At 42.3% G+C, this 6,952-nt stretch overlaps 1 non-coding gene across 1 annotated transcript; it reads right to left on the reverse strand.

Annotated features, from left to right (window-relative positions):
- Positions 1-698: 698 nt before the first annotated feature.
- Positions 699-770, reverse strand: TRNAD-GUC (transfer RNA aspartic acid (anticodon GUC)). The gene has a single exon. It is a non-coding gene; the product is annotated as a tRNA-Asp (tRNA).
- Positions 771-6,952: the final 6,182 nt, after the last annotated feature.

The following is a 6,952-nucleotide window of genomic DNA, read 5'->3' on the forward strand; positions in this document are numbered from 1 at the left end:
GGTGGCCAAAGGGGAGGGGAAGACAAGCCTTGTGCATTTTTTGGCATGCTGCTTCAGAGGCTCGCAACAGCACAGTGGGTGGGAACATGTTGATTGACGGGCCACGTTTTTCTTCCAAGTTGTGCCTTTTCCTTCCGAGTGTAAAATAAAGCTGCGTGGTGAGGGCAAGGCAACAAAACTGGCTTGGTTTATTCAAAACGGGACAAAATAGACATTTTAATTAAAAAGACGGGATGGCCAGGAAATATGACAAAAACCGGACTGTCCCATTCAAAACGGTACGTATGGTCAGCCTAGTATTAGAGCATGTTCTAAAGTCAATATTAAGTACTTCAACCCATTGGCTTATGATTCTATCACTAAAAAACTCCATCAATTTTGTAGAGAAATCTACTCATTAAAAAAAGTTGCTTCGGGGCCCCCTCCAGGATTGGGGGCCCTGAAGCTTAAGCTTCATTAGTTTCACAGTAGATCCGCCTCTGGTGCCTATAACCTCCTTTCTGTCTTTCTCACTCTTTGGCTTCTGCCTACCCTCTTCAATGGAGAGACTTGTATTGAACACATGAACACATGAAGCTGCCTTATACTGAATCAGACCCTTGGCCCATCAGTCAGTATTGCCTACTCAGACTGGCAGCAGCTCTCCAGAGTCTCAGGCAGAGGTCTTTCACACCACCTACTTGCCTAGTCCCTTTAACTAGAGATGCCAGGAATTGAACCTGTGACCTTCTGCATGACAAGCAGATGCTCTACCACTGAGCTACAGCCCTTCCCCACTATTGCATTAGGGTGATTGATGTAACTATAGTGGATACTTGGTACTGGGTACTGAGTATTGGATATTATTTGGTACTCTTTGGCTGCTTTAAATTGGCTAATCCCCCGCCAATATATTTTTTTATACTTCTTTATAATAAATGTGATTTCTCATTATCTCTGTTTCCGGATCTCAATGTTCCATCCAAACTTGGAACAAGCACCTTGCCACTTAGACACTGATCCATTGGCATGTGGGTCACTGCCTAGATGTTGGGGTTTCTTTTAGCCAAGTGTAGAACCTAAGCCAGCATCTCCTTTGAGCAAGAGGCAGTGGAAGGAAGATAGTGTGGATCTGGGCCCCAATTGAAAAGAGGGCCATATTCACACAGTCATCTGTCTAAGATCCATGTTGCCCCATAGTGACAATGCTGAACTGCTCATGTTCAGAAGCTCACTTTATCAAATCATTCTCAGAGAAAGAGTGAGTCATTCATAAGGCAGCCAAGAAATATGAACTGGAGAAATTCCTATACTGAGCCAGGTAAATATGAGTTTTTGGCAATACCTTGAAGACAATAATGATGCATCCAACTGGAAATGTACTCTAGAATTAAAAGTAATTTTGAGAGAACTGAGTATCGGTGATTATGTGGTGACCCCGGAAAGTAAAACCCATCTTGGTGGTGGGAAGTGCCATCAAGTTCAGCCAATTTATGGCAACCTTGTAGGCTTTTCAAGGCAAGACACAAACAGAAGTGGGCTTGCCATTACCTGCCCCTGCATAGCGATCCTGGACTTCCTTGGTGGTCTCCCATCCACAGACTAACCAGGGCTGACCCTGCTTAGTTTCCAAGATCTGATATGATTTAGCTACTGTGAGCTATCCAGGTCAGGGCAAAAATAATCTTAACACTCTAAATAACTGGCAACCAAAAGACTTGCTTGCTTAAATATCCCAAAAATCATATAGGTTCTCCTTTTGTGACCCTTGCAAAAATAAAGGATGTGAATCAAGACTATGCAGCCTGTACATGTTGTAATGTATACACACAAGCCCTTGTGAAGATGGGACTTAAACTGCCTGGTATTTGGTGAAGAATGATCCCAATATTCTTCCATGTTTTTATTGTACATAGATGAAAACTTTGCAGCCTATACCATTAGAAATATTGTGTGTTAAGTTGTTGTAAATAGGACTCTCTGTAAAGTTTGTATCTGTATGGGTCAAACGGCTTATGTTACATTGGCCTGCATCTTCATTCGGGATGTAGCTAACATCTGCTCAAAGGATCCCAGCCATGGGGTGAGCTCATCTCTTCCATCCCTTTGTTTCTGATAACCCCAGACAAAATCAAAGAACGCCCCCCCAACGTTTATTGCCTCCCATGTCACGCTTGAACTTGCCTAGCCTATTGTGCGACACTCTTGGATCATGTTGTGCCCTGCAGCCTGTTTATGACCATGATTTAACTAAATCTTCAGCCAAGGCTTTTGGTCTTCAAATCAAAGAGTTTGTGAAAGCTGCCCTACTGGATTCCATACAGAGCCTCTCTGCCAAGTTGGCCATGAGGGGCTTGGATTTATAACTTTAGGAACCATCGCTGCCATGGATATCTTGAAATGAAATACGGTGTGAGTTGACTTCTTTTTGTCTTATCTAGAGCAAACCAGTACATTTACTGTTTTATCTGATTTAGGCTTGTATTGGACAATAAACCTAACCTCTTTGTTTAGTAAAGCAGTATGATCTGATTTGGAGGGAATTCTACTTAGTCCCATCTCATCCCACATTGATGACTTTATTCCGTCAGTTTTCTTCAAAAAGAGTATGATTGCCCTTGAGAAAAATTGAGTGGTTAAAGATTGGAAGCTGACAGTGTTGTTAACTGGTTAGATCATTAAATCAAAGCAAGTACACCCAGAATAAAGAATTTCTGTTACCCAGAAGAAGAATTGGTTTTTATACCCCCCTTTCTCTACTGTAAGAAGACTCAAAGTGACTTACAGTAGCCTTCCCCCTACCCAAAACAGGCACATTGTGAGGTAGGTGGTGCTGAGAGAGTTCTGAGAGAACTGTGACTAGCCCATGGTCAACCAGCAGGCTTCATGTGGAGGAGTGGGGAAACCAACCTGGTTCTCTAGATTAGAGTCCACCCTTATGAACCACTACACCATGCTGGCTCACTCAACAAATGAAAAATGCTCCAGCTTGGTCTAAATGATACACTGACCATGTGGAGTCTTCTGTTTTCACATGATATATTTGATTATTTGTAAATGTTACTATGTGTATTTGGCATGTTGAGCTGGAATCTGTCTCAAGAATTTGGTAATGATTTAACATGATGTATTTCTTCCGTGGCATTTTGAATGTTTGAATTATAGTTACATGGGACAAGGCTTTTTAATATGCCCAAACATTGTTTTCTGATTCCATTGGGTATTGATGGCACTGGTTGGATACTTAGTGTTTCAAGATCATTATAACCATTCAGCCACATCCATGCCATCCCTACAACACGGACCTTTTGGGAACAACTATAAGGAGCAGGACCTTATTCACATAGATGTCTCGAAAAGACATTCTGCAGCACCTCGAGTAATCATAATGAAGCAATGGGGAATATCATCAATAGGGGCCAGTTCTGTTCACCAAAAGACAGAGACTATCTTTGGAGAAGCGTTTTTCCCCCTGCTTTCCAGCTAAAGGAGACTGTCATGTTCTTCTATGGTATCTGTATCTAGCCCTTTTTCACCTTCTACCATTACTGTTTTTCATCTTTGTTATGTTGTTTAATTTCTTCTCACCAAAAAAGAAGGTCATCTGACCCCTGCCCCATGAGTTCTGCTCTATGGCTTTGGCAGAAGAAATACCTTGTTTTCTCCTGCTGTTCCCTGACCAGAATAGACTTAACATCTCAATCTCTTTGATACTTGGGCTAGATCAAAGAAAGAATCCAAATGGGTTGAAAGCTTGTGATATTATCCCAGCGATCATTCTATCAATGGGTAATCATTCTATCAATGGGTAAAATGACTTCCTGTGATAGTACAGAAATAGTATACATTGTTAGCAACACCAGTCAGTTTCTTATTCTCTGGAAGCAAACTAGTAGGGATTTATTCCCCTTGTGACCAACCTGTTCCTACTCTTAAACTTCAATATTATTTATTCAGTATAGAAAATAGAAGCTGGTGTGAGCTAGCAGGACACGCCCATATTACCTGAGATCTTCATGGTATGACAGGACACTGATTTCAGCCCTGGCTAGGATACTTGGTAAGGACAACTAGGTGGGGGTTGGGTGGTATGGTCTTTCTTCAAGGAAGTATGCTCTGTTTTGTGATGGGTAGAACCCTGCATCAGATGTGATAATGGGGACACAGAGGACAATTCATAAGTGATAATGGGGAAGAAAAAGAAGCAGCAGAACTGGAATCAGCCTGACTGAAGTGACAGAGAGAAGCTTGCTGGAAGATATGTCTTAAGGCTTTTTCCGAAGTCCTGAAATATTCCAAAATGGAACTCCCTGCCCTGATAAGAACAACTGCCTAATAGGGTTGTGCATATTGATAAACCTGAACCAAAAATAAATCCGGAAAAAGCCTTTTCGGCTACTTTTGGGTTTAATTTAACCCGAATATTAAAACTGGGAATAAAGCTGAAACTGGATAGCTGATCACTGAATCAGCTGAATATGTATTCGGCTTTTTTTGGCTTGGGCTTTTCCCAGGTTTTTCCCTGTGGGAATTTTTTTGATGAGCTCTGGGGGAGGCGTTTTTGGAGGTAGAGTTCCAAAATTTTCAGGGTAGCTTCAAGGGACTCTCCCCTTGCATGAGCCTTAAAGTCTGGTGAAGATTGGGTCAGGGGGTCTAATTTAATGCAATCCTGAAGGGGTTGCCCCCCTCCTCCATAGAGAAGCATTATAAACTTTACGCACATGTAGGTGTAAAAGAGTTATCTAGCTACTGTGAGACAGAAACCATGGTGACAAGTGTGAGGCTATGCATCTAGAGCAGTCCTAGGACATTTACTTTGAACTGCAATTCTGCTGCCTTTGCTCCATTGATAAAGGGGATGTGATAAAGATACATGGCGTATAAGCTCTCCAACCTGCATGGTATGTGACAGAGCAAAGATACAACATACTTATTTCGGGCATAAATAAAACAATGTTTAGCACATTAATTGGCAGCTTAGTAAACAGCTCTCTTGTGTCATTGCAAAGAGTGCCAAGGAATGAATGAATGGAGCCCATTATTTTAGCAATTCAACAGCATATAAATAATACACATTATGCTATTCAAAGCCCATTTATGACAAAGTGATTGTGTACTTGGGTGTTCAGTAGCGGATGCCTCTCTCTCTCTGGACAGGCCATAAAACCAATAAACACTGTAGAGTGAAAGAAATTGGCTCTTAATCAGTTGATTCTGTCCAGATATGGGATTTCTGAACATGTCAGTCTGAAGCTCATATTTAGGTTTTAGATCACAACATGAATGACAAGGTAATAATATTCCATTGTCCACCTGGGCTCTATTCTAGCCCAACAGCCAATTGATTTGAAGTGAATAGTACTACACATACAACCTAAATTGACAATGTGTTGGGCATTTTAAGGGCACAATAGATATGGACTCCTGTGCTTCTCCATCACAGAGAAAGAGAGATGAAGAAATTGTTAACTTTCTGGCACCAAATGTATTGTATGACTATCTCTCTGTAGTCTTTTCCCTTCTCCAAAGTTCTTTGCTTATTTCTTTTCCTTAAACATTGTTGCAATGAGGAAATAGAGTGACATAAACAAATGGTGACATAGTAAAATGGCCAGCAGATTCATGGGGATTTGAACATGGGGACCTGAACTTAACATTCTACCCACACATGCATTTATTGCCATTTACCAAGCGAAGTGATGGTATCACTTTGCTCTGGTTGGACCTCACCTAGAGTATTCTGTTCGGTTTTGGGCACCACAATTTAAGAAGGATATTGACAAATTGGAATGTTTCCAGAGGAGGGCCACAAAGATGGTGAGGGGTCTGGAGACTAAATCCTATGAGGAAAGGTTGAAGGAGCTGGGTATGTTTAGCCTGAAGAGGAGAAGACTGAGAGGGGATATGATAACCATGTTCAAGTACTTGAAGGGCTGTCATACAGAGGATGGTGCTAGGGCTGCCAGGTCCCTTCACCTCTGGTGGGAGGTTTTTGGGGTGGAACCTGTGGAGGGTGAGGCTTGGGGAGGAGAGGGACTTCAATGCCATAAAGTCCAGTTGCCAAAGCAGCCATTTTCTCCATGTGGACTGATCTCTGTTGACCTGAGATCAGTTGTAACAGCAGCAGATCTCCAGCAACTACGTTGGCAACCCTAGCTCTGAACCAGTGTTCACTGCATGTAGGAACTGACTGGTCAGCAAAGTGAATTCTTGGCATAGGCTGTGGGTTGGATTCTACTGCTTCCATCCACTTAGCTGGGTCTTATGACTTCCTTTCACCAATTTTTTCTCCAACAGAGGAAGACTTTTTTTCAACGATGAAAGTCTGTTCTTCATCAGAGGAAGCCTTTCTCCGCCAGAAAAAGTTCTTCATCTTCTCTACTGAAGGAAGGCTTAGTGGAAAAGAGGCATAGAATCCAACCCTGTCTGTGGAGCTGGATGAGAAAGAACTCCCTGCAGGCTTTTGCTTAAGGCATAGGGGAGGGGTTATGGCTTAGTGGTAGAGCTTCTGCTTGGCATGCACAAGGTGCCAGGTTCAATCCCCGGCATCTCTAGTTAAAAAAGAGAAGAGTAGGTGATGTGAAAGACCTCTGCCTGAGACCATGGAGAGCTGCTGCCAGCCTGAGTAGACAATGCTGACCTTGATGGACCAATAGTCTGATTCAGTATAAGGCAGCTTCCTGTGGCATGGTTGTGGAGAACCAGCAGCAGCAACCTTTGCTCCTTCCCATCGAAGCCATTTTTTTCACCGTGGCAAGGCAAGGAAGGGGTTAACAACCTGACCACAAATGGAATACCATGTTTTGTGGTAATATTTCACTCACAGATGTTTTAAACCAGTGTTTTGGGCAGGAACCGTACAATCATAAACAATGTTATGCCCTCAATTGAAGTCAATGGGCTTAGAAGTTTGTAAATTCTTAGGATTGCACTGTAGGTCTATGACCCTGAAGAGGTCCTTCCTTGGAAACTA

The sequence above is a fragment of the Euleptes europaea genome, chromosome 8, assembly GCF_029931775.1.
Source record: "Euleptes europaea isolate rEulEur1 chromosome 8, rEulEur1.hap1, whole genome shotgun sequence".
Classification (NCBI taxonomy): Eukaryota; Metazoa; Chordata; class Lepidosauria; order Squamata; family Sphaerodactylidae; genus Euleptes; species Euleptes europaea.